This window comes from Sus scrofa, chromosome 5 (genome assembly GCF_054392235.1).
Source record: "Sus scrofa isolate SSC_HxYL_T2T_F1_AM1 chromosome 5, Sscrofa_HxYL_maternal_Yorkshire_Landrace_v2.0, whole genome shotgun sequence".
Lineage (NCBI taxonomy): Eukaryota > Metazoa > Chordata > Mammalia > Artiodactyla > Suidae > Sus > Sus scrofa.
This window is the reverse complement of record NC_139387.1, coordinates 29,303,055-29,329,255: the sequence shown is the minus strand read 5'-3', so window position 1 is coordinate 29,329,255 and position 26,201 is coordinate 29,303,055. Positions and strand designations below refer to the sequence as shown.

Here is a 26,201-nt window from a genome sequence, read left to right as displayed (position 1 = left end):
AGCTTAATACACCTTGACATTTAAAATAGGTAAATTATTTTTATTGTTAATTTAATTCATGTATGAGAAGGATGGTCAATGATGAATTGAGGAGAAAAAAATGCATGACTGAAGTAATCATAAAGTAATTTGACAGACAGATAGGGAACTGATGCAATTGAGCAGTTCAGGGAACTAACGCAATTGAGCAGTTCAGAGAATATGAAAGGTTTTAAGGTAGAATGGTTATAATTTAGACAACATGAATACACTGAAGTTGACAAGCATGATCTTTTACTACTTTCTTCTTTGATGCTGAGAATAAACCACTTTGCAGAAGCATGCCACGACTGACCTTACTACCTATAAGATGATAATACAATATTTTATTTGAAAAGCTGAAATAAATCAGGAGCCATTTACTTGGTGAAAAAGAATATCAAAAATATGCTCTTCAACCCTTTTTACAAATAAACTAAAACACCTTTTTGTCATCTCATTATTTCTCAAATGACCTGACATTTAGCAGATTAAAATGCAATTGGCACTGAATATTAAAAATTAATCAAAGAAAATTTAGATCAAATATTTATATTTCATACTTTAAAGGGAAAATGTTAATAGCACTAGTGATCTCAATTATCAAAGGAAATTCAGGAATGTTGGACTTAGAATGTTTACAAGACAACGTTTAGATGGTAAGTCCAGAAAAAAACCCAAGCACCTGTGGTGAACTAATCTATGAGAAAGGAGGCAAGAGCATACAGTGGAGGAAACAGTCTCTTCAATAAGTGATGCTGGGAAAACTGGACAGTTACATGCAAAAGAATGAAATTAAAACATTCTCTAACACCATTCACAAAAATAAACTCGAAATGGATTAGACCTAACCGTAAAGCCAGATACTATAAAACTCCTAAAGGAAAACATAAGCAGAATGTCTTTGACATTTATCATAGCAACACATTGTGGATCTATGTCCTAGAATAGGGTCAATAAAAATAAAATCAGTGGGACCTAATTAAAATCAAAAACTTTTGCACAGCAAAGGAGACCATTAAAAAAATAAAAAAAGATGACCATAGAATGGGAGAAAAATCTTTTCAAACGATGCAGCAGTAAAGGACCCAATCTCCAAAATATACAAACAGCTCATACAACTCAACAACAAAAAAATCCCAGTCAAAAAAATGGGCAGAAGACCAAAACAGACATTTCTCCAAAGACATACAATTAGCCAGTAGGCACATGAAAAAACATTCAACATCACTAATTTCTGGAGAAATTCAAAACAAAACTACCACCTCACACAGGTCAGAATGGCCATCATTAGTAAATTTACAAATAACAAATGCTGGAGAGGGTGTGAATAAAAGGGAACCCTCCTACACTCTTGGAGGTAATGTAAATTGGTTCAACCACTATGGAGAACAGTATGGAAGCACCTCAGAAAACTAAATACAGAATTTCCATATGATCCAGCAATCCCACTCCTGGGCATCTATCTGGAAAAACATACATGAGCCCCTATGTTCACTGCAGCCCTATTCAGAGTAGCCAAGATATGGAAACAACCTAAATGTCCATTGACAGATGGCTGGATTAAGATGATATTGTACACAGGTACAATGAAATACTACTCAGCTATAAAAGAGAACAAAATAATGCCATTTGCAGCAACATGGATGCAACTAGAGATTCTCATACTAAGTGAAGTAAGCCAGAAAGAGAAATACAAGTACCATATGATATCACTTATATGTGGAATCTAAAATACAGCACAAATGTGGGTTTCCATTGTGGCTCAGCAGTAACGAACCCAACAAGTGTACATAAGGATGCAGGTTTGATCCCTGGCCTCACTCAGTAGGTTAAGGATTAAACATTGCTGCCAGTTGTGGTTTAGGTTGCAGATGTAACTCAGGTCTGGCATTGCTGTGGCATGGGCCAGCAGCTGCAGCTCTGATTCAACCCCTAGCCTTTCCCAGGCTTCCATATGCCACAAGTGCAGCCCTAAAAATACAATAAATAAATAAATAAAATAAATAAACAAACAAGTATGGCACAAATGAACCTATCTACAAAACAGAAACAGCCTCACATAGTGAACAGACTTGTGGGTGCCAAGGGGGAGGAAGGAGGAAGTGGGATGGATTTGGTGTGTTTGGGGTTGGTATGCAAACTATTATATTTAGAATGGTTAAGAAATGAGGTCTTACTGTATAGCACTGGGAAGTCTATCCACTCTCTTGGACTAGACCATGATGGAGGATAACATGAGAAAAATAATTACATATATGTATATATATGACTGGATTACCATGCTGTACAGCAGAAATTGACAACACTATAAACCAAGTATAAAAAAATAAATCTTTTGGAGTTCCAGTCATGGCTCAGTGGTTAACGAACCCGACTAGCATCCATGAAGACATAGGTTTGATCCCTGGCCTCGCTCAGGGGGTTAAGGATCCAGCATTGCCCTGAGCTGCAGTGTAGGTTGCAGATGCGGCTCAGATCCCACATTGCTGTGGCTATGGTACAGGCCGGCAACAACAGCTCCAATTGGACTCCTAGCCTGGGAACCTCCATATGCTGTGAGTGTGGCCCTAAAAACACAAAAGCCAGAAAAAAAAAAAGAAAAAAAGAAAAGAAAAAAAAAAAGACTTTTGCTACATGGTTAAAAAAAAAAGAATGTTTACAAGAGAAGCTTTATATTTTCATCATGAATCGTGTTGTTCTTTCTTCTCTTCTGGTTGTTCACATTTTATTGAACACCAAATATCTGTGACAATTGTAAAATAATTTGGAGTATAACATTCAAAGTATATTCTTTGAGGAACTTATTGAGGCAGAATAATAACCCAGGTAGTCAGTGTAGGAACATGGGCTGCAATGCATGTTTTGATATGGCTATTGATTATATTGATTAACATCTGTGGCTTAAGGGCTCCAGGGAGTAACATTCCCACAGGCCTTGTTTACTAAAGGGTGTGTACCTAGCCCAGATGGACAGTAATCTCTAACCCCCTGTGACTCAGTTTACAGGAATAAAAGGGCAAAGAAACCATGAGACTTATGGGACATTTTTACCCCTAAGACCCCTATTGGACAAGGACTGATATAGGTAATTGGGCAAGGTCAATGGGAGAAAACCACCTCTGTCTGGATCCCACGTTGGTACTCCCCGATCTTTAAGGGATAAAAAACCCCTATATGACAATAGAGAAGAGGAGGGGGTCTTCTCACCCCCTCAGCAGTCCTGGGAGCTATTTGCTTTTCTGTAATAAAGACTTTGCTTGCTTGCTGCCTGTGTGTTCTCGAAGTTCATTCTTCGACTGCGTGAACAAGGACCCGGATTCTGGTAACATCTTTCCGGCATCATTATCTTTGATTCTTCCCTTGTTCAGAGCACATTAAGTCTGCAATCACTTAATCTAATTTCATGAATTGAGATTATTTGAACAAATGGGTTTGTCAGGGTTCTCTGTTGAACTCTTGATACAAACTTCTGTTGCCTTAGCCCAAAAATTATGTTAAAACTTTAGCTGATTCTTAACCTACTCATTCTCATCAAAAAGAAAAAAAAATGTACAAAACAGAGCAAAGGGGCATCACGTGCCCTTCTCATGGCACTGAACTTTGTCCAGATCTAGCCTATATTTCTACACTAAATTGTTAGGTATAAAGTGCCCTCAAACATATATATCACACACTTTTTCAAGTTGAATGGCTGGCCCAAATTATGTGGTCTACCATTACTCAAAGTCTGCATAGTACTTTCGACTCTCCAAAGAGATCTTTAATTACCTGAGAACACGGTTATAACATTTTTGGAAAAAGCTAAGTACAAAATTTAGCATTCCATTTAAGTAAATACAAATAGTTTATCACTATCATCTCTTTGGAACATTTTCTTTACATGGCTATCAGACCAATTCATTTCTCTCCTGTTTACCCTCCTACTTCAATGCCTTCTACACAGGCCCTTACGTCAGTTTCTCTATTTCCTTAACACGACAATTATTCAGGGCTCTGCCTCTTGACTTCTCTTTTACTTTTACAACCACTCACTTGATGAGCTCAGTCACATGCCTTTATCTGCATGCTATGTTTATGTATATTTTCACATATTTCAAATTTGTCTCCAGTCAGATTCTCTGAATTTTGAGCAGACTAATCTATCCAATTACCTACTAGGTATTTCTAAACTTACCCATTTCAAAATGCCCTGAATGGAACTACTAGATTTCTTCATCTTTAAACCTGCCTTTTGCACAACTTTTCCCTTCTCCATTAACAAAAATTCCATCTCCAGGTGAAAACATTAGCAACATGTTCAACATCAGTCTTTCTCTTACAGCTTCCACATGCTGTTTTTGGGGGTTTTTTTTGTTTTGTTTTTCATTTAATTAATTAATTTTATTATATTTATAGGTGTACAACAGTCATTGCAACCAAATTTTACAGCATTTCCTCTTTGAGCACATTCTTTTGCTTCTGTTTTAGAAAAAATAAAACATCCAGTCCCTTCTTGGCATATCCACTGCTATTTGCCTAATGCAAGCCACTATCATTTCTAACTTGGATTCATGAATTAGGTTTCAATGCTTCAATATATTCTCAGCACAACAGCCAAGTTATCTTATCAAAACATAAGCCAGATCATATCACTCTTTAAAATACTCTAAATGAAAAAAAAAAAAAAAAAAGCTCTTGCAGGGCTGCGACCAAGTCTGTGGGGCCGCCCAAGGAGCCGAAGCTGTCTTTCATCTTCCACCTCCAATTGCAAACAATAAAGGCCGGTCATACGATAGTAAAATAAAAAATAAATAAATAAATAAATACGCCAAATGTTTCCTCTGACACTTAGGGTAAATGCCAAAGTCCTTTCCATCATTTACCTTCTTGATCTCTTCAAGCACCATTTTTCCTCTTTTTCAAAGCCTCAGCTTCTTTTGTTTCATCAAACATTCAAATGGTTTTTAATTCAAAACCACTAATGAATAAATTTCATGAGGATCATGTAAACTATGAATATCTAAATACCTGACACAATTGCTAGCAAAAATGATAACCAATTTTTGTTGTTGTTTATCTTTCATTTTTATTACATTTAAAAGGACCATATTTAGGTCATGAAAGCACACACTATTTTAAGGATATATGTCTCCATATCCTTGAATCTGCCTTCCTAAATGCCTTATTTAGAGTGACTCTATAAAAATATTAACTTTCTAAAACTGTATGATTTTTATGATACTGTCTTTTTACCTAAATTAGTTTCCAGAAAGAAAAAAAAAATACTTCCTGGAATTTAAAGGATAAGCACTTAAACTTGTTAGGCAATTCACTGTGTCTATTTTGGCTTTTTCAATGTACTTATTTTAAAAAACAGTAGAGAGACTGCTGTTACAGAGTTTGTGATTTCCACTATCCACCATATTTTAAAATTCATCTGTAAAATATTAAGAGACAGTTATTCATTGATTTGTCCTTGTACAAAGTCCACAACCTGACCATGTTTTGACCCTTAAAGGGAATTTCTCCAAAGAAGAACACTAGGTGCCCATTACGATTATCTCAGCAATATAACAAATTGCTACCTCTGTGAACTTTTAGTCATTGATAGTGGCCTTCCAGATTTTACTGCCATTACAGTAATTTTACGAGAATTTTTACAAGATTATTCGGGCACGAGTTTTACAAAAGAAAACCATTGAGAGGTTTTAGGTTAAAATTCATGTAATATATGATTATTATATCATTGGTATTATACAAACAACAGCAGATGAAGTACTTTCTTAATTAGTGTAAACCTCAACTGTATCTCAGAAGGACTATTTCAATCTGTTCTTTATAATTTATCAGTAAATGTTTTACTATTTGCAGCATCTGAAAAGCATATTAGTAAAATGCATTTTACCTTCTGAATAAAATATCCAAGAACTCAAAGGAAAGAGGAATAGTGTACTTTTTACTATATAGATTCCAAGAAAATATAAATGAAACCACCATATATTCCCAATTAGTCACATGCCAATGCTAACTTTAAGTAAATAATAGTCATACACTAGTTTCATAGAACAATATTAAATAAAAATAAGTAAAATAAAATAAAACTACTAAGTTTAATAGATATAAATTTTTACTTAAAATAACAATGCCCATTTTCTTATCTTTTCCAAACCTCAATTATCATAGACACAATAAATTAGATACTGATTCTCCTGAAACTTTGAATCTTTCCTATTTCTACTTCTGAAATTTTAACAAGACACTATTGAGTTCTTTTGTATTTTCCCTAACCTCTCTTGGAATGTATGGACTTGGACATACTGCTGTCAGTTCTCTGGGACAAAAATGGTCACATTCTTAAAGATTAGATAAAAACTAAACCTGACCTTTTTTTTCAACTTTTCTTCAAATTTAATTGTTTCATAGAAGAAGGTACAGACGAATGTAGTTTACCATTGCTATATGCTTAAGCATTTCGTGTCCAGTCAATAATCACAAGTAATCCATTTCGTTAACAAGCCTCTTTAAAGTGCTACTAGATGCTGTATACCCAAGGGTAAATCATATTGTTTACCTTTAACATCTGCAGTCTAATGGAACAACCACCACTACTGCTATTGTTCCTTCTGTCTGCCAATACTACAAATTATTCCTTGCATAACAGTTAGCTTATGCCAGATAGCTTTAAATTCTTTACGTATATAATTTTATGTATCACACGTTACTTATTTGTATGAACAATTGTTCTAGTTAAGTCACCTTTCTAAAAGAGACACTAACAGTAACTATCTCATAATATAGTTGTCAATAATAAATGAGTTAACATATGTAAATTATATAACAGTACCTGGAATATTATACTATCTAAATTATAATCACTGACCTTATTACTAGTCATTATTAATCAGTACACATTATTACTCAATGTACAAAGATGATCTCTGCAAAATGAAAAAAATATGAAGAAGTCATATAATAAACTTCAAAAACTTGTCATTAATTTATTATAAAAGATTGCTTGGGCTATAGGCACTAAGCTGTACCATGTCCTTAACAAGAGGAGCTCAGAAATATTCTATATGGTCACAATACCAAAAATGATTTTGCTTCTCATTAGCAACTTTAACTGTTTTAAACAATGTTTAAAAATGGTATGGATATTGATAAGCATATAATGACAATGGGTATTTACTTTTTAGTATCAAGCCGGTTTTCACTCATTACTAAAAGGTAATTGTTTTCTTAAAACTAAAATTTAACCTGTCACAATATTTAATTTCCCATATTTATTTTTCTGATCATTAATTCTATCTCTTTTTCAATTTTTAACTGCATTGTATCCAAATTTTACCAATAATATGCACAACAAAAAGCACTAGCTAACAGTTGCAGATTACATACTTTGGAATAGACACTATGATAAATGCTATATGTATATTATTGTTTTCAAATATGTCAATCATTACAACCTTTGAAATAGGTTCTGTTATTATCATTAGGATAAAATAAGATATTTGATCTTGTGGGAGTCTTAACATGTCAAAATGACAACGCTTCTGTAGATTTTTTAATATTTAGAAAATCATGTTGCCTGCAAATAATTTTTAATTTTTCCTTTCCAATCTGTACTTTATTTATTTTACATATTGCATTGTTTAAGATTTTCACTAAAATGTTAAATACAAATGGTTAGAATGTACAACCATGCCTCATTCTCCATGTCAGAGAGAAATTCAGTCTTTCACTATTAAGTGTGCTGATGGCTGTGGGTTTTACACAGCTATCCATCATCAGGTTGAGAGGTTTTTTTTTAATCATGAAAGAAGACTGAATTCTGCCAAATTCTTTTCATGTTCCCACCTAGGGAATCATCTGGCTTTTCTTCTTTAGTCTGTGAATATAGTGAGTTACTCAGATTTTTGTGTTACTCGGTCATGATATATTAATCTTTTAATATATTACTGGATTGATATGCTAGCTTTATGTTAAGAACCTCTGTGTACAGGTCCATAGATATCATTCATTCATAGGTTTTTGGTGTTTTTAAAATGTTTTAATGTCTTCATCTAACTCAGTTATCAGAGTAACACTAGTCTCATAAGCTACATTTTGCAGTGTTCTTTCCTTTTCAATCTCCCAGAAGTATCTTTATAGAATTGGATTTAATTATTTCTTAAATGTTCAATATAATCAGCCATAAAGCAATCTAGGAGTAAAATTCTTTTTATGGAAAGATTTTTGATTTTTTGTTTGTTTTGTTTTTGCTGTGAAACCAATTCCTTTAATGGATATAGCACTAAATATATCTATTTTTTCTTCCATAAAGCTTAGATAATTTTTATTTTTCAAGGTATTTTTCCATTTTATTTAATTAATCAGCTTTCCTAGATGGCTGTTAATAATATTTTTTTATTATTCTCATTGCATATGTATGATTTGCAGTAATGTCATCTAAAGGAATCAGGATGGGACCAGAGCCCGTGGAGGGAGCTGTGAAAGAGGAAAGCTTTCCACACACTGGGAGGCCCCCTGACTGTTGGAGAGATCAGCTGGGGCAGGAGAGGAGCTCAAAGCCTCAGAGAAAAGGCAGCAGCCAGTCTGAGGAGGGCAAAACAGAGAAAGAGTGCTGCACAGATGGTCAGTGCTGCCTCCAGACTCACACCAGCCTGTCATCTGCTGGGGTGGACAGGGTCTGGATCCTGAGGGTGAGTTGGGCTTCAGGGGTCAGACCTGGGGAGAAAACTAGGGTTAGCTGGGTGGAAACAGCCTGAGGGGACTAGGGTGTGGTGGGTCACAACCAAGGGAGTGCAGAAGGCCTAGGTCCACCAGAGAAGAAAGGTGTCATTGCTGGAGAGTGCAAGAGAAGGGGACAGGACTTCCATAGGAACTTCTTTTTCCATGTTTTCAGGCTCTCAGGCATCAGGGCACCACTAGTGCAGACTACAGGAGCAGGCAAAAACCTCTGAAGCCAACTCAGTCTGCAGAAATGGGTGCAGTCTATTGACTGGCACCATCTGCCACCACTGCCTCTCCACTGCTGTTGCTCTTTAAGAGCCCTGTGACAAGGGGCCGCCCCTTGCCCCCCAGGTACCTGGGAGCACACACATTCCACCACCACCACTGCCAAGGGGTCTGCCACCAGGTGCCTTCCATCACCATCTTCCCCAGGTGTTGCAACCACTGCTGAGAGCCCCATAACCAGGCACCACCCACCTCTGCAGCCTCCCCAAGAAAACATACAGGCCACAGTCACTGCTGCCAAGGGCCCTGTGACTGGGTGCTGCTTGTTGCCTTCACCTCCCTCGGGGAATGCATGTCCCACCAATACTGCTGAAGGTCTGGTGACTAGAAACCACCTGTTGCCACAACTTCCCTGGGGGATGCCACTGCTGTGGAGGGTCGTGGGCCAGGCACCACCCACCACAACTACCTCCTCAACAGTGCGAGGAGCCCACAAGCAGCACCATCACTGTCAGGGACCACAGACCAGAAACAGGTTGTCACCAGCAACTCCCTGGGGGCTGTCACCCCTGCCAAGGGCCCATGCATGAAAAGGCACCACACATCATGCTTACCTCCCTGGGAATGCATACAGGGCATGCACTTGCAAACCCCTATCATGGGGATAACAGCCTGCACACACTAAGCAAAGAAATAGCAAGCATTCAAAACAAAAGCAGCCCTTACACCAAAAAATAGTAAACCCATACAAGCTACTCAGGGAGGTTCTAAGAGTAGATAATTGTTTCCCCTATACTCACAAAGTAGAAAAAATATAAGAGAAATGAAGAAGCCCAGGAATCACTCCCAGTTAAAAGAATAAGAGAATTTCTCCGAAGGAACAAGGAAACAGACATCTTTAGTTGAACAGACACCGACTTTAGGAAGAAGGTAATAAAAACCCTGAAGGAGTTAAGAACAGCTATTAACACAAATGGAGATTACTGTAAAAGCGAACTAGAAACTGTAAGGAGGAGCCAGGAAAAATTAGAAAATTCATTTGCAGAGATGAAAGCTGAGCTAACGGCAATGAACAGCAGAATGAATAATGTGGAGGAGCAATTAAATGACTTGGAACATAGACTAATGGAAATCACCCAATCAAGACAAGAGACAGAATGACAAAACAAAACAAAAAAATGAAAGCAATATAAGAGAGTTATGGGATAATATAAAGTGTACCAGTCTACACATAACAGGGATCCTAAAAGCACAGGAAAGAGAAAAAGGGATGGGAAAAACACTTGAAGAAATGGCTGAAAACTTTTCAAATCTAAAGAAAGAAACAGATACTCAGATATAGGAAGGATGATGGTACCAAACAAGATGAATCTAGACAAACCTACAGCAAGATATGTCATAATAAAAATGATGAAAGTTTAAAAAAAAGGTTAAAAATAAAGAGAAAATTCTAACAGCAGCAACAGAAAGAGTTAATTACCACGTGAAAGACCTAGTAAAAGAAAAAACACAACCTAAAGTCAGAAATAATGAAGATCAGAGAATAAATCAACCAAGTAGAGATTTAAAAAAATAGGAAAAAGAAAATCAATGAAACTGAGAGCTGGTTCTTTAAGAGTCAACAAAACTGAAAAAAAAAAATCTCTGGCCAGAATCACCAAGAAGAAAAGAGAGAAATGAAATAAGCAAAATAAGAAATGAAAAAGGAAAACTCCCAAAAGACATCACAGAAATACAAAAAACAAAAACAAAAACAAAAAAAACACACACACACAAGAAAATATCATGAATACTTATATGCCAACAAATTTGACAACCTAGAAGAAACAAACAAATGTCTAGAACCATACAGCAAACAATTTTGGATACAAAATTGAATCCAAAAGAAATAGATAACTTGTAAAGACCAATCACTAGAAGTGAAATTGAATGTGCAATAAACACACACATATACACATACACACACAAAACACTCACTACCAAAAAACATCTGGGATTAGATGGCCTCAAGGGAAAATTCCACCAAACAACAAAGAACTTAAACCCATCCTTCTTAAACTTGTCCAGAAGTGTAAAGAGGCGGAGACACTCCCAATGACATTCTATGAAGCCACTCTAATACCAAACAAAGTCTAATATCAGACAAAGGTACCCTCCAGAAAGAATATTATAGGTCCATGTCTTTGATGAATATAGATGCAAAAACTAACACAATTTTAGCAAATGTAATCCAACAAAACATAAAAAAGATGATACACCACAACCAAGTGAGATCATCCCAACTTCACAAGAAAGGTTCAACATTTGCAAATCAATCAAGTAAATACAGCATTAACAAAGGAAAGTCAAACACACTTGAACATCTCAATAGATGCAGAAAAAACATTTGATAAAATTCAACATTCATTCATTCATGATAAAAACTATCAAAGTGAGTACAGAGGGAACATATCTCAACAAAATGAAAACTATTTATGACAAACCCACAGCCAACATAAAACTGAATGCAAAAAATCTTAAAGCCTTCCTGCTAAAATGTGGAACAAGACAAGGACACCCACTCTCATCACTTCTATTCCACATGGTATTGAAATACCTAGTCATAGCAATCAGAAAAACAGAGGAAATCAAAGGTAGCAAAATTGGAAGAGGTAAAATTGTCACTATATGCAGATGACATGATACTACATATAGAAAACCCTAAGGACTGCTAGGTATGATAAAAGAATTCAACAAAGTAGCAGGATACAAGATTAACATTCAGAAATTTGTTGCATTTCTATACACTTACAATAAAATATCAGAAAAAGGAATGATGGAGTTCCCGTCGTGGTGCAGTTAACGAATCCAACTAGGAACCATGGGGTTGCGGGTTCGGTCCCTGCCCTTGCTCAGTGGGTTGACGATCCGGCGTTGCAGTGAGCTGTGGTGTAGGTTGCAGACGCAGCTCGGATCCCGCATTGCTGTGGCTCTGGCGTAGGCTGGTGGCTATAGCTCCGATTCGACCCCTAGCCTGGGAACCTCCATATGCCGTGGGAGCAGCCCAAGAAATGGCAAAAAGATAAAAAAAAAAAAAAGAAAAAGGACTGTTAAAAACAATACTTTTAAAATTGCACCAAAAAATACACCCAAAGAAACAAACAGCAATTTAGGAATAAACCTGGCCAAGGAGGTGAAAGATTAATATGCTGAGGAACTATGAGGCGTTCCCATTTTGGCTCAGTGATAAATAACCCAACTGGTATCCAAGAGAAGCAGGTTTGATCTCTTGCCTCACTCAGTGGGTTAAAGATCTGGCTTTGCCATGCACTTTGGTGTAGGTGGCAAATGCAGCTCAGATCTGCATTGCTGTGGCTGTAGAGTAGGCTGGCAGTTGTAGCTCTGATTCTACCCCTAACCTGGGAACTTCCATATGCTGTGGGTGTGGGCCTAAAAAGGGGGGAAAAAAAGAACATTAATCAGGGAAATTAGACAATTCAAATAAATGGGAAGATATCCCATGCTCAAGGATCAGAATAATTAACATTGTTAAACGGCCATACTACCCAAAGCAATCTACAGATTTAATGTGATCCCTATCAAATTACTCATGAAATCTGTCACAGAATCAGAACAAGTAATACAAAAATTTATATGGAACCATAAAAGACTCAGAATTTCCAAAGCAATCCTGAGGAATAGAAAACAAAGCAGGAGGTATAACTTTCCCAGACTTCAGACCATACTACAAAGCTAGAGTAATCAAAACAGTGTGATGCTAGTTAAATACAACAATGACAAAAAAAAAAACAGTCATGTAGATCATTGGAATGGAATAGATAGCCAGAAATCCACACACCTATCTATGGTCAACTAATCTTCAACAAAGGAAGCAAGATTATGAAATGGGAATAAGACAGTCTTTTCAGGAAGCTGTGCTGGGAAAGTTCTTCAGCTGCATGTAAATCTATGAAATTAAAGACTTAATTAAATCTATTAAAGACTTAAACATAAGACATGACACCATAAAGCTTCTACAAGAGAACATAGGAAAAACATTCTCTGGCATAATTTGAACAAACTTTTTATTAGGTCAGTCTCCAAAGGCAGTAGAGATAAAAACAAAAACAAAAAAAATGGGACCGAATCAATCTTACAGACTTTTGCACAGCAAAGGAAATCATAAAAACACATCAAAACAAAGCAAAAAACAAACAAAAAACTCTAAAAAGACAACCTATGGAATGGGAGAAAATATTTGCAAACAATGCAATCGATGAGGGCTTAATCTCCAAAATATATAAACAACTCATACAACTCAGCAACAACCAACAGCAAAAAACTCAATCAAAAATGGGCAGAAGACCTAAATAGCCATTTCTTTAAAGAAGACAGATAGCCAACAGGCACATGAGAAAATGTTCAACATCACTAATTATTAGAGAAACACAAATCAAAACTACAATACCACCTCATGCAGTTACAAATGGCCATTATTAATAAGTCTATAAATAACAAATGCTGGAGAGGGTGTGGTGAAAAGGGAATCCTCCTACACTGTTGGTGGGAATGTAAATTGGTAAAACCACTATGGAAAACAGTACAGAGGTTTCTCAGAAAACTAAAACTAGAACTACCATATGATCCATCTCCTGGGAATACATCCATACAAAACTATAATTCAAAAAGATCTAGGAGTTCCCATCATGGCGCAGTGGAAACGAATCCAACTAGGAACCATGAGGTTGTGGGTTCGATCCCTGGCCTTGCTCAGTGGGATAAGGATCAGGCGTTGCCGTGAGCTGTGGTGTAGGTCACAGACACGGCTCTGATCTGGCATTGCTGTGGCTCTGGCATAGACCAGTGGCTACAGCTCCAATTAGACCCCTAGCCTGGGAACTTCCACATTCCATGGGTGTGGCCCTACAAAGAAAAAAAGACAAAAAAAAAAAAAAAACAAAAGAAAGATCTATGTACTCCTATATTCATAGCAGCACTATCCACAATAGCCAACAAAAGAAAGATCTATGTACTCCTATATTCATAGCAGCACTATCCACAATAATCTAAATGTCCATTGATAGATGAATGGATCAAGATGATGTGGTACATATACACAATGGAATACTACTCAGCCATAAAAAGAACAAAATAAGGTCATTTGCAGCAACATAGATGGATCTAGAGATTATCATACTAAGTAAGTCAGAACAAGAAAGACAAATAGCATACAACATCACTTATATGTGAAATCTAAGATGTGGCATAAATAAACCTATCTATAAAGCATAAACAGACCAAGGGACATAGAGAATGGACTTGTGGTTGCTGAGGCGGGAAGGAGAGGTACAGGCTGGGAATTTGGGTTAGGCCATGCCAAGTATTACGTTTATAAAGCATAAACAAGGTCCTACTGCATAGCACAGGGAAATATGTCTACTCTCCTGGGATGGACTGTGATGTAAAGGAGTATAAAGGGAAGTGTATACATGTGCATAATTGAGTCACTTTGCTGTACAGCAGAGATTGGCACAACATTGTAAATCAAAAATACTTTCATAAATTTTCTTTTAAAAAAAGAGTATATATACTAAGTCAATAACCTGATCCAGTTAGAATATGAGAACCATCAAAAACTGAGTTTAACTTCAGTAGATGAAAAGATCAAGTTAAGTAGCATGATGGAGCTACATGTGAGATATTCTTATCTAGTCTTTCAAGTGTAATAACAAAACAAACTAAATATTTTTAAAGAACAATCTTATGTGGAGTTTACAATTCCTCACATATATGTACTCTGCATATAAGGTTTCCAAAAATGTACCTTTAAAATTACATAGGATTTTTAGACAATAATTTGAAGACTCCCACACATACTCATAACACAATTTTTACATATAAATGTTACTCAAGAAGTATTATATAACATGACATTATATTTCTATTTTTTTCTCTAATATAAAACAATTGATTAGAGAAGTGATAAAGGTTGTCTACTTCGGAATTCATCAGGTAAATATATACCCATATAGCATAAGACTTACAAATCTTACATGACAGCGCCATACGGAAAGAGTAAAAAAAAAAATTTATTTATTTATTTATTTTTTTGCTTTTTAGGGCCACACCCACTGCACATGGAGGTTCCTCGCCCTCTGTTGAATTGGAGCTGCAGCTACAGCCACAGCCACGCCGGATTCGAGCCACATCTGCAACCTACACCACAGCTAACAGCAATGCTAGATCCCCAACCCACTGAGCGAGGCCAGGGATCAAACTCACATTCTCATGGATCCTAGCTGGGTTCATTAACTGCTGAGCCACAAAGAGAACTCCTGAGAATTGAAAATCTTAAAAATTATTACCACTTTATTCAAAAATAAATGTATTATTGCTTGAAATAGAGGAATTCAATGTATTATGATTAACAATGTAGTCTCACCATATTATTTAACTATCCTTTCCTTTAAAACAATTTAACCTTATTTTCCCCTCATATTGTCTTTTTTCTTAATTAATACCCATTCCCTACTGGGACACAAATAACCCCCAAAATACTCTACTTATAAAGTTTTCAAATTATTAGATGTAATTTAAATTAAGATTAACCAGCTTGGGCAAAAGACTACAAAGGGAATATAATACTCTGATTACATATAAAAAACCCTGTTTGACTCAGCTATTTACCTGTTTCCCTGCAGTTTATTTCTCAACTCTTGTTCTCCAGCAAAATACCCCTAAGTATTTTCAGCAATTTTCTGTGAACATGAGAGAAGTAAGCAACTCCAAATACTGTGTCTCCAATATGCTGCTTATCCTCTATCTCCAGGTGAGTTTTAATCATTTACAAGTAATGTAAGTATGTATTTATCATAAATGTATATAAAGAACTAGGAACACAGTAAATGTTAAATTTGAAAATAAGGGGAAAATCATCTCTTGGAAATTTTCAAAGGGATTATTAAGAATTATTTTCACAACTATTAGACCCCTAAATTTGATGCAGTTAGAAAATAGGCAGATTTGGGAGAAAGACTTATTGACGCATAAGAGCTCTCACGATCTGTAAGAACTGCAGAGGGGTGGAGTCTGCTAATCCCCAGAAAGTGGTGAAGTGATGCAGCTGGAGCCTTCTGCAGAGGAAGACAAAGAGAACCCAGACCTATCTCAAACTAGCATAAGCTCAGGCAGGCTGAAGCAGCCCAACAGAGATGGTTCATGAGGGTAGGCCTGCATTCCTAGTATTCATCCACACAAGTCTTTCCTATAAACCAGATTCAGCCACAAAGGTTTGAGAAACAGAGTGTGTGTAGGGATTGCCCACCCCCCCACTCAGGTTCAATTAATTTGCAGAGTGATTCACAGACCTCAGAGAAACATTTTACTCACTAGATGACCAGTTCACTATAAAAGGACATAACTCAGGAACAGTTAGATGCCAGACATGCATAGGGCAAGGTATATGGGGAAGGGGCACAGAGCTTTCCTGCTCTCTGGGAGCACTGTTCCCTAGCATTCCCATGTGTTTGCCAACCCAGAAGCTCTAAACCCCACCCTTTGAGGGGGTTTCAGAGACTTTTTTCAACATAGGCATGACTGATTAAATCATTGACCCTTAGGTTCTTACTAAAACGTAACTCTTCTCTTCTCCCCAGAGGAGAGGGGGTGGACTAAAAGTCGCAACCCCCCAGTCACATGGTTGGTTCTCCAGGCAACAGCCCCTTCCTTAGGATGCCCCTTAGCATTCTCAGGTGCTTTCCAAAAGTCACCACATTAATATATACTCAGGTGTAGTTGAAAGGGGGTTGTAATGAGTATCAAGACATGTTTATTACTCTTGGCACCTAGGAAATGCCAATGGTTTCAGGAACTCTGTGTCAGAAATGGGAATGAAGACCAAGTACCTATTTCTTACTATAAATCACAATAGCACTGTGTGTATCTGTTAAAGGATGGCGGAATTCCACGAGAAAAGAACTGGGGTGATGCAAGATTCCTAAAGACTGGATTAAACTGTATCTGCCTAGATCAAAGAAATTGTAGGACAAAGAGGCCTACAAAAGGAAATTTTGAATGTCCGTAAAAAAAGACCACCTCACAAAGTTGGCTTTAAGCATCTGTCAATACCAATGATCTTCCAGTGGAAAATCCTTTCCTATTGCACTTCTTTTCCACATCTCTGGACATAAAGTGACTACTGAGAGAGATACTGGGTGGAGGGAGGGAGGAAGAGGAGAAGCACAATGAGAAGAAAGAGATAAAAATTAAGTCTTAGCCCACCCTCTTTCAATAAAGGGTTTATTGACAGCAAACCTGTGCTAGTTAAAAGGAAGTTTGCCATTAAAACAAGTTCAGAGTTTGGACTAATAATTTGTACTCAAAATTCTAATTTCTTAACCAAGATTATGTTTGTAATTTTTAGAAAATTCATCATGTTAGTTTGGGTACTTAAAGAAGCAAACATCAAGATGATATGCATATATTTGGGTAAATCTCTATGAAGAGTAAGTGATGGGAGACAGAGAAGGCCGGGAGAGCCTTCAGACTTGACAGAGGCCTTATGACCGTCTCCCTGAAGGAGACTGGGTAGAAAGTGTCTCAGACCACTGAACATGTCTAAGAAAGTTTTCCCAGGCAAACAGGGAATCTGAGTCAAAGTCGCCCATGAGAGGAAGCCTGCATCTTGCATAAACATCCCTTTCTCAAACACCTGCTGTGTGTTACCACTGTGAGCAATCCGTGGGATTCGGTGTTAAGTCCAAGATGGCTACAGCTGGTGGCCATTAGACTATTAAGTTGCCTTAACTACCAAAATTTCTTTGATAATTTTTATGATTATCAAAGTCATATACTTTCTTGAATTTTCACCCAAGGCACAGGAAATGATGCACACTAAATAGATGGTAGATACAATGATACAGTTCTTTTTTTTTTGTCTTTTTGTCTTTTCTAGGGCCGCTCCTGCGGCATATGGAAGTTCCCAGGCTAGGGGTCAAATCGGAGCTGTAGCCACCGGCCTACGCCACAGCAACGCAGGATCTGAGCTGTGTCTGTGACCTACACCACAGCTCACGGCTGATACAGTATTTTTAATAAATCAGGATGCCTGTGTAATTCAAATACCTGTGGCTTGGACAGCCCATGGTCCACCAGCATCCTGTGGTCCCTATTTCATTTAATACAAGAATAAAATGACTCAAGCCCCATTCCACCTAACAGCTCTGTGCTGTTAATTCTCATGTGTTGTCAGTGCCAGGCCCCCTGCCCTCCAGGAAAGGAGTAAAGTCAATTTCCTTGGTTAATTTGTTGAAAACTGTTTTGCTGCATGTGTGTTCCTGAGTCATAACATCCTATATACTGCTTTACATGTGCCATTTGGCTTTCATTTATGGTTCTTCCTCCTTAGAGTTCTTAGAACATGAAAATCTACAATAATCTACTAGAACAATTTATTTTCAAAAGTTGAAAAATGTTTCTAGGAGTTACTGCTTAACAAGTCCATGCAGCTGCAGAAACTTCCAATTTGGTAGATTTGTTTGGAAGACACAGTCATGCCAGGTAAGCAAACACTCGTTTGTCACAGCACAGCTATGACTTGATAGACGAAAGTGCAGTATTTGTTCCCGCCAACCTCATGTCATACCATAAAAATCACTAGACCTAGACCACAGGTTTTAGGACAAAGTAGAAGAAACCAAGTTCTTTTGGCCTCGTGTTCCCTTTGCTGTCCTTCTTCACTGGCCTTGTTTTCTTTCTCTAAGCTTCCAGCTGCCTTTTAACTAACAGAATGAATTTTCAATCTATGAAAATCTAACAATTCCAACTCATTTATTTCCAGACATAAGAAAGTATTTTCTCTAGTTTGAATTAATCTTTTGGGCTATCAGTCAGAGCATGTCTGGGGGGCGGGATGGAGTGTGGAGCTTCCCAGGAGGGAAAATAGGGCACAGCTGGAGCCCACAGGGTATACTGTGTGGCTGGGATTTTGTGGAGACATAAGGGCAGGTCCTGATGCGGAAGGAAAAGGAGAAGTTGGGATGTGCTGAGCTACAGATAAAATGGCTTCAGGGAATGGCATAACCACCTCCAAGTTGCTGCACCCTGCCCACCTTCCCAAAAGAAGCCCACAGGACAGATCCGTTACTATAGAATCAGGAGCCAAGTCCTGGGAAGAGAAAGCACCTGATTCCAGTGCCGCTGGTGCCGGGAATCCCTTCCTATCTTGCAAACACCAATCGACTGCTTCCACTTCTCCCCACAACGATCCAACTTTCAGACTCACCGTGCAGTAGCTCGCAGCCCCAGAGGCACAGGCAGGTGTGAGAGAAGGGCTGTCACTCGCAGACCAGCATCGGGGCTGGGAGGCAGCATCCCAACTCGCCAAAGGAACAAACTCCGCGTGCGCGGCATGCAAATCTCAAGCCTATCAGGAGCCGGAAGTGGTCTGGGCAGGAAGGTGGGCTTTTAGCGGGGAATGCTGGGGTAGCGATACCTAGTCGGCGGAGGTCCAAGGCTGCAGCAACTCCGAGAGGCTCTATTGCATGTCCTCAGGGCCAGTTATTTATATCCTGTTAGCAGCTGAAAGGTAAGAGAAAACTACCACCTGTTCCTTGAACTTTTCCGCTCTGCGGCAGGGTGTTGGGCTCTTTCCGACTCAGCTTATCTATCAACAGCCTGCCATGAGGTTACTGGCTTCTTCACTTTTTAATTTATTTTTGTTTGTTGGCTTGTAAAACTTTTATTCACTTAAAAACATTTATCAGGGACACTGTTCTAACCTGGAGTAGGAGATGTCCTTAACTTCCAGGGCGTCTCTGATCTTATCCCTTACCCACGAGGGACAAACGAGACATCTCCCTCCCCAGCAAAGAAATACAGACTGGAGGGGCCCTTAGGCATCCAAGTGGACACTCCAGACAAAAAGATTAGGGTAACTTCAACAGGTCAGGGGCTCTGCCTTCTAGGTGGGAAAGTGTCGGGAATTATTTGAGGTGAGGGAGAACCAAGCACCCAACTCTCCATCTGGCTGCAGGAAGCTGGGACTAAGGCCATGAGGGACCCACTTGTCACCTTCAGTCCTGTGGTGGTGGGACTGCTTTAGGAGAGTGGGAATTGGGGTGTTTTGTTTCAAGGTTTTTGATTTTTTTCTAATTCTTAAATGAGTACATAAAAATAAAGTAAAACACATATATGTATGTAAATAAGTTAATTAATTAAATAAATGTTTGCGAAGTGGGGTTGTGGATGGCCTGCCCGCCAATATTATTCTAACCAAAGTTCTGTTTAGGAGGAAATTACAGCCAAGTTCTCCGCTTTTTTTTCGCAATCAAAATAGTTCTGGAAGCCCAGGGCTTCCATCTTTCTGTAGCGTCTTTCTCCTGCATTGTCAGGTGAATGTAGTTGATATTCTGGGCCTCCTCTTCTAAAGACCCACCTCATGCTCCACATCAGAGATATCCACCAGCTCCCCAGTGTGCTCATTTCAGCATTTATATGAACTGCTCCTGTTGCTGGCTCATTTGCTGCAAAAGCTGAGGGTTCTCTTGGCCCACAGTTTAATAAAGGGGAGTGCGTGGATTTTAGCCTACATCTCACAGCAAAAATCAATTTAATAGAGTAGAGGGGTATAAATGAGCAATGTGAATTTCTCAGGCATGAATTTTTTTTTTTTTAATTTGCTCACCAACATTAGCAGGTATAAGATGATCTTTAGTGGGTAATATTTATACATTGTAAAAATATTCAGACTGAAAGTTTAAGTGCAAGGGATAGAACTAAGCACAGAGGAGACAGCAATTAAACAACAGCAAAAAAGAGAATCACAAATTCCTGTCTTTCTGTTTGCTTAAATTTGATTGGGAATAAAAACAAAAATTAAAATTATGGAAAGAGTACTATTATGTAATTAAATATAAATATACATGTAATTTACAAACACACACTTAAATACATATATCTATGTAAAATATTAACACTGGGCTTTGAGAAACAAACTTTAATATCATTATCAATAGGTACTGGAAAAATACAAAACATTCACACACAGTAATTCATTAGGAAAGTAGATTTTACTATTACATAAGGTAGATAAAACTAATTTTTAATTAAAATATAATTGATCTGCAACACATGTTAGTTTTAAGTGTACCACATATTTGATATTTCTACAAATTTCAAAATTATCACTATAATAACTTTAGTTGTCATTTATCACCATACAGCTATATTACAATGTTATTAACTATCTTCCCCATGCTGTGACTTTCATCCCTGTAAAGGGAAGCTTGTACCTCTTAATCCCCCTCACCTATTTTACTCATCCCTTTACCTACCAAACCTTCAGAACTGGTAACCACCAGTTCTGTGAATATCTATGAGCTTATTTCTGTTTTGTGTATTCCTTTCTTTTCTTTTCCAGATTCCACATAAAAATGAAATATGGAATTTGTCTCTCTCTGACTCATTTCACTTAGTATAATACTAACTAGCTCCATCCTTCTTGTCACATTTGTCAAAATTTCATTTTTTATGGCTAATATTCCATTGTGTATATACCATATCTTTTTATTTATTTATTTATTTATTCATTTTTGCTTTTTAGGACTGCACTCATGGCATATGAAGTGCCCAGGTTAGGGGTCAAATCGGAGCTACAGCTGCAGGCTACTCTACAGACACAGCAGTGTGGGATCTGAGCTGCATCTGGGAACTGCACCACAGCTCATGGCAATGCTGGATCCTTAACCCACTGAGCAAGGCCAGGGATCAAACCTGCATCCTCTTGGATGCTAGTCAGATTTGTTAACTGCTGAGCCACAACAGGAACTTTTGAATTAATGTTTTCTTCAGATAAATACTCAGGAGTGGAATTGTCAGATCATATGCCAGTTCTATTTTGATTTTTTTGAGCAATGTCTACACTGGTTTCCATAGTGGCTGCACTAATTTATATTCCCGCCAATAGTACTTTTCACATTCCTGTTGGCCATCTGTATGTCTTTGAAAAATTGTCCTCTGCCTATTTTTTAATTGGATTATTTGGGTTTTTCGATGTTGAATTTAATGAATTCTTTGTATATTTTGTCTATTTTACTCTGTATCCGATATATCGTTTTCAAATATCTTGTCTCATTCAGTAGATGGCCTTTTCATTTTGTGATAGTCTTTTGCTGTCCAAAAGCTTTTTATTTTATATTTATGTATTCTCATTTGTTTATTTTTGCTTTTGTCTAATTTGCCTGAGGAGACATATAAAAAAAATGTTTTGAAGACTAATTGCAAAGGGTTTACTGCCTATGATTTCTTCTAGAACTTTTATGGTCCCAGGTCTGATATTTAACTCTTTAGTCCATTTTGAGTTTATTTTGTATATGCTGTGAGAAAATAGTCCAGTTTTTTTTTTTTTTTCCATATTTCCACTTTTCCCAACTTGACTTATTAAAGAGGCTGTCTTTTCCCCATGGTATATAGCCTTGTCTCATATGTCATAGATTAATTGACCATATAAATATGAATTTATTTCTGGGCTCTTTTTCCTTTTCCATTGATCTATGTGTCTGTGTGCCAATATTATACTGTTTTGATTATGGTAGCTTCATAATATAGGTTGAAATCAAGGAACATGGTATCTCCAGCTTTGTTTTTCTTTCTCAGAAGCATTTTGGTTGTTGAAGGTATTTAGTGTTTCTATACAAATTTTAGAGTTACTCGTTCTAATTCTGTGAAAAAAATGCTTTTGTATCTTGATAGGAATTGCATTGAATCTGTAGATTACCTGGCATAGTATGATCATTTTGACAATATTAGTTCTTCCTTTCCATGAACAGTGTGCCTCTTTCCATTTGCTTAATTTATTTCAAAAATGTCTTATGGTTGGGCTGTGAGATGGAAATCCTGTGAAATCAGATTGTTACGATCATTATACAACTACAAATGTGATAAATTCATTTGAGTAATAAAAAAAATGAAAAATGTCTTACGGTTTTCTAAGCTTAGGTTTGTTATCTTCTTAGTTGGGTTTATTCTTTATGCTGCAATTATGAGATTGTTAATTTCTCTTTCTGATAGTTTGTTATTAGTGTATAGAAATTCAATTGGTTTCTGTATATTAATTTGTATATACCACAACTTTAATGAATTTATATCTTAGTTATACTAGGTTTTTGGCAGCATCTTTAGATTTTTTTGTATTTGACATGGGCAAAAAGTGATTTTTTTACTTCTTTTCAATTTGGATGCCTTTTATCTCTCTATCTTTTTTTTTTTTTTTTGGTTTCATTGCTATAATTAGGATGCCTGATACTATGTTGAATAAAAGTGGTATAGTGGGTGTTCTTGCCTTATTTCTCATCTTACAAGAAAAGCTTTCAGCTTTTTATCATTGTGTGTGATGCTAGCTATGGTCTTGTCATATCTGACCTTTATTTTTTTGAGGTGTGTTCCCTCCATAGCCACATTATTGAGAGTTTCTATCATTAGTGGATGCTAAGTTTTGCCAAAAACTTTTTCTGCATATATTGAGATAATCATAAGGTTTTTATTCTTCAATTGCCTAACAGGATGTATCACATTGACTGATTTGAAAATACTCATTCTTGAGCCGCTGGGGTAAATCCCAGCTTGTCATGGTGTATGATCCTTTTAAAGTATTATTAAATTTAGTTTCCTAATATTTCTTTGAGGACTTTGTATTTAAATTCGTTGGTGTTATTGCCCTATAATTTTCATTTTTTGGTGGTGTCTTTCTCTGATTTGGGGTTAAAAGTGATGATGGCCTTGTAGAATGAGTTCCCTCTTAGGATTGTTGTATAAAGATATTGCTCATACATTGAAAAGCATTAGTCTGGGTTAAGGACAGAGGAACTCTTTGATTAGTGAATCTAATGAATTTTATTTGAATTAGTTTATGCATTAAATTTTGAATGTTCAGAAGGCTCTTTGCTTTATTTTTAAAATTAAGTCAGTTTCAATGAAATGCTCAGAAAACACAGTAGATTTAAAAAATGAGTACTTGATAAGTCAGGGAAAATACTTAAAATATAACTTCTTTGTTTTATTTGTAGGCCCCAGGAGTAGTTAATTTGCAACTACTCAATAGAAAACTATGTTCAAATGTACCTATTCTAAAGGCATGAAAGAACTTTATAACAGCTAATGAAGATAAAAATTTATATGGAAATTATTAAAAGAACACTCAAAATCCATGCAATGACTCTTGCTAAGAATTAGCTGCTGAAGGATCATTGACAGTTGAGAAAATTGTGCAGAGTTCCTCAGGTGGTTGTGGCATTATTCTTACAGACCATGTGAATATGGTGAAAAAGGAATCATGGCTATAACTAAAGTTGTAAAAACTGCTTTGCTGCATGATGTTGGAGTGGCCTCTTTGTTAACTACAGCAGAAGATGCAGTCACAGAAAATTCTAAAGAAAAGGACCCTGTAATGAGTAGAATGGATGCTATGGGAGTTGTTATGGGACGTGGTATGCTATAGTTCCTAGCGTAGTTCTTTATAGTTACTAATGAACTGTGATAGGAAGCTCAAGGCAGTGTTCTTCACCAATAACTTCAGAGAAGTCAGTTGTAGGAAATGACTAGAGAAAAGCCAGCTTATTATGTAAGGAGATAACTGTAACCATCAGCTACTGGCTTCAGTGAAAAACATACAATGGTTTAATACTGTTGCTGTCTGTGCCTACTGATAATTTATTTTGTGTTTTTGACTGCAAAGACATTTGTACATTCCCAATAACTGAGTGCAAGAGCCATGTCCCAAGTTACTGCTTTCTAACTACATCCCTGAAGCATTTTCCTACACTTTTGTTAAAATAAAGATTTTAGTACTTGCCATCATCAGGTAAGTTAAAAAACAATATTCCTCTGGGGAATAAAATACTTTTGTACCATATGGAGAAATACTCAATTATGTGGAAACTTTTCTTTAATAAAAATTTGCTTAAAGTTAAAAAAAGATTTTATTTTATTTGTGAGGAAAAAATCATATTCAGCTTCTGGCATAAATATTTCCACAATAAATGTATATTTTACTAGGAAATGAAATAAGTGTTTTGTTTTTTTGTTTTGTTTTGTATTTTGGGGTTTTTTTTGGTCTTTTCAGGGCCACACTGGGGGTTCCTGAGCTAGGGGTCAAATCAGAGCTTTGGCCACTGTCCTACACGACAGTCATAGCAACGCCAGATCTGAGCTGTGTCAGCAACCTATGGCAGCTAACGGCAATGCTGGATCCCCAACCCACCGAGTGAGGCCAGGGATCAAACATGCGTCCTCGTGGATACTAGTCACATTTGTTTCCAGTGAGCCACTATGGAAACTCCAGAATAAGTATTCTTGATGATTAAAATTGTAAATAATATGGAAATACAATGTATTTTGGTATATGAAAAATACCAAAAATACCAAAAAAACTGGTTAGTTATTTCTAGGTATGTTAACTTTCTAGCAATTAATATGTTCCTTATGTTGATTACTAATGTAAAAATAGAAATCTTTATCTCATATTTAGATAGAGAAATCTTCATGAAGAAATGGAGAAGCCATATATGCACAATCCTCAATACAGTTAACCTACATGTATAAAAATAGGAGACTCTGCTTTGAACATTTTAATGCATTTAATATCTCAGAGCCATTTAATCCCTATTATGCCAGTGGGAAAATTAAAATATGGTGTATTTATTTTAGAAGAATTCAATTTCTTTTGACTGAAGCACCAAAAACCTGCCACATTTTCTTATTCATTTTTAATCAATTTTAGTGTATTGCAATTTTCCAATAATTATTTGGAAGGCATAATATCAGGGAAGCAGTAATCCAGAATTGAAGAATATGTAGTCTTTATCTTCTAGCTTGAAAAAATAGAAAATACATACAGAAAAGTTTAATAATAAACATTTCCTGAATGTCAGATCTGAGGAAATTACAATGAGAATACAAGGAAGGGAAAGATTGAATCTGACTGAAGGTTGTGAATTGGATTGTGCTGGTCTCTTTTGGTGAATGCAGATTATTTTAAAGGAAAAAATGCTTTTGGCTCATATAACAGAAAAGATAGAAAATCAGGATAAGTCTAGATGAGGATGCATCAAGAAACATAAAGATATAGCTAAAAGTCTGTTTCAGCTCACACTTCTCATTGCCTTATTATCAAGTAGCCTATTACCAAGTGATAGAAAAAGTGGATCTTGAAACTAGCTATCTCAGTTGATATGATTGAAAAATCCATAATATAAATTGTGTGTAAGAAA

General features: G+C 36.7%; 2 long non-coding RNA genes across 8 annotated transcripts in view; one reads left to right on the top strand and one right to left on the bottom strand.

Annotated features, from left to right (window-relative positions):
* Nucleotides 1–19,365, bottom strand: part of LOC102167263 (uncharacterized) — a 384,081-nt gene extending 364,716 nt beyond the window's left edge. For 6 of the 7 annotated variants that reach the window (XR_014803464.1, XR_014803462.1, XR_014803463.1 and 3 more), the window contains exon 1: nucleotides 19,220–19,331. This is a non-coding gene — a long non-coding RNA (uncharacterized LOC102167263). Of the gene's footprint in view, nucleotides 1–19,219 lie in introns of all 7 variants that reach the window. The other variant, XR_014803459.1, reaches the window with a different exon arrangement.
* Nucleotides 19,366–19,389: 24 nt separating this feature from the next.
* Nucleotides 19,390–26,201, top strand: part of LOC110260691 (uncharacterized) — a 288,982-nt gene continuing 282,170 nt past the window's right edge. The window contains exon 1 of the long non-coding RNA XR_014803466.1: nucleotides 19,390–19,522. This is a non-coding gene — a long non-coding RNA (uncharacterized LOC110260691). The remainder of the gene's footprint in view (nucleotides 19,523–26,201) is intronic.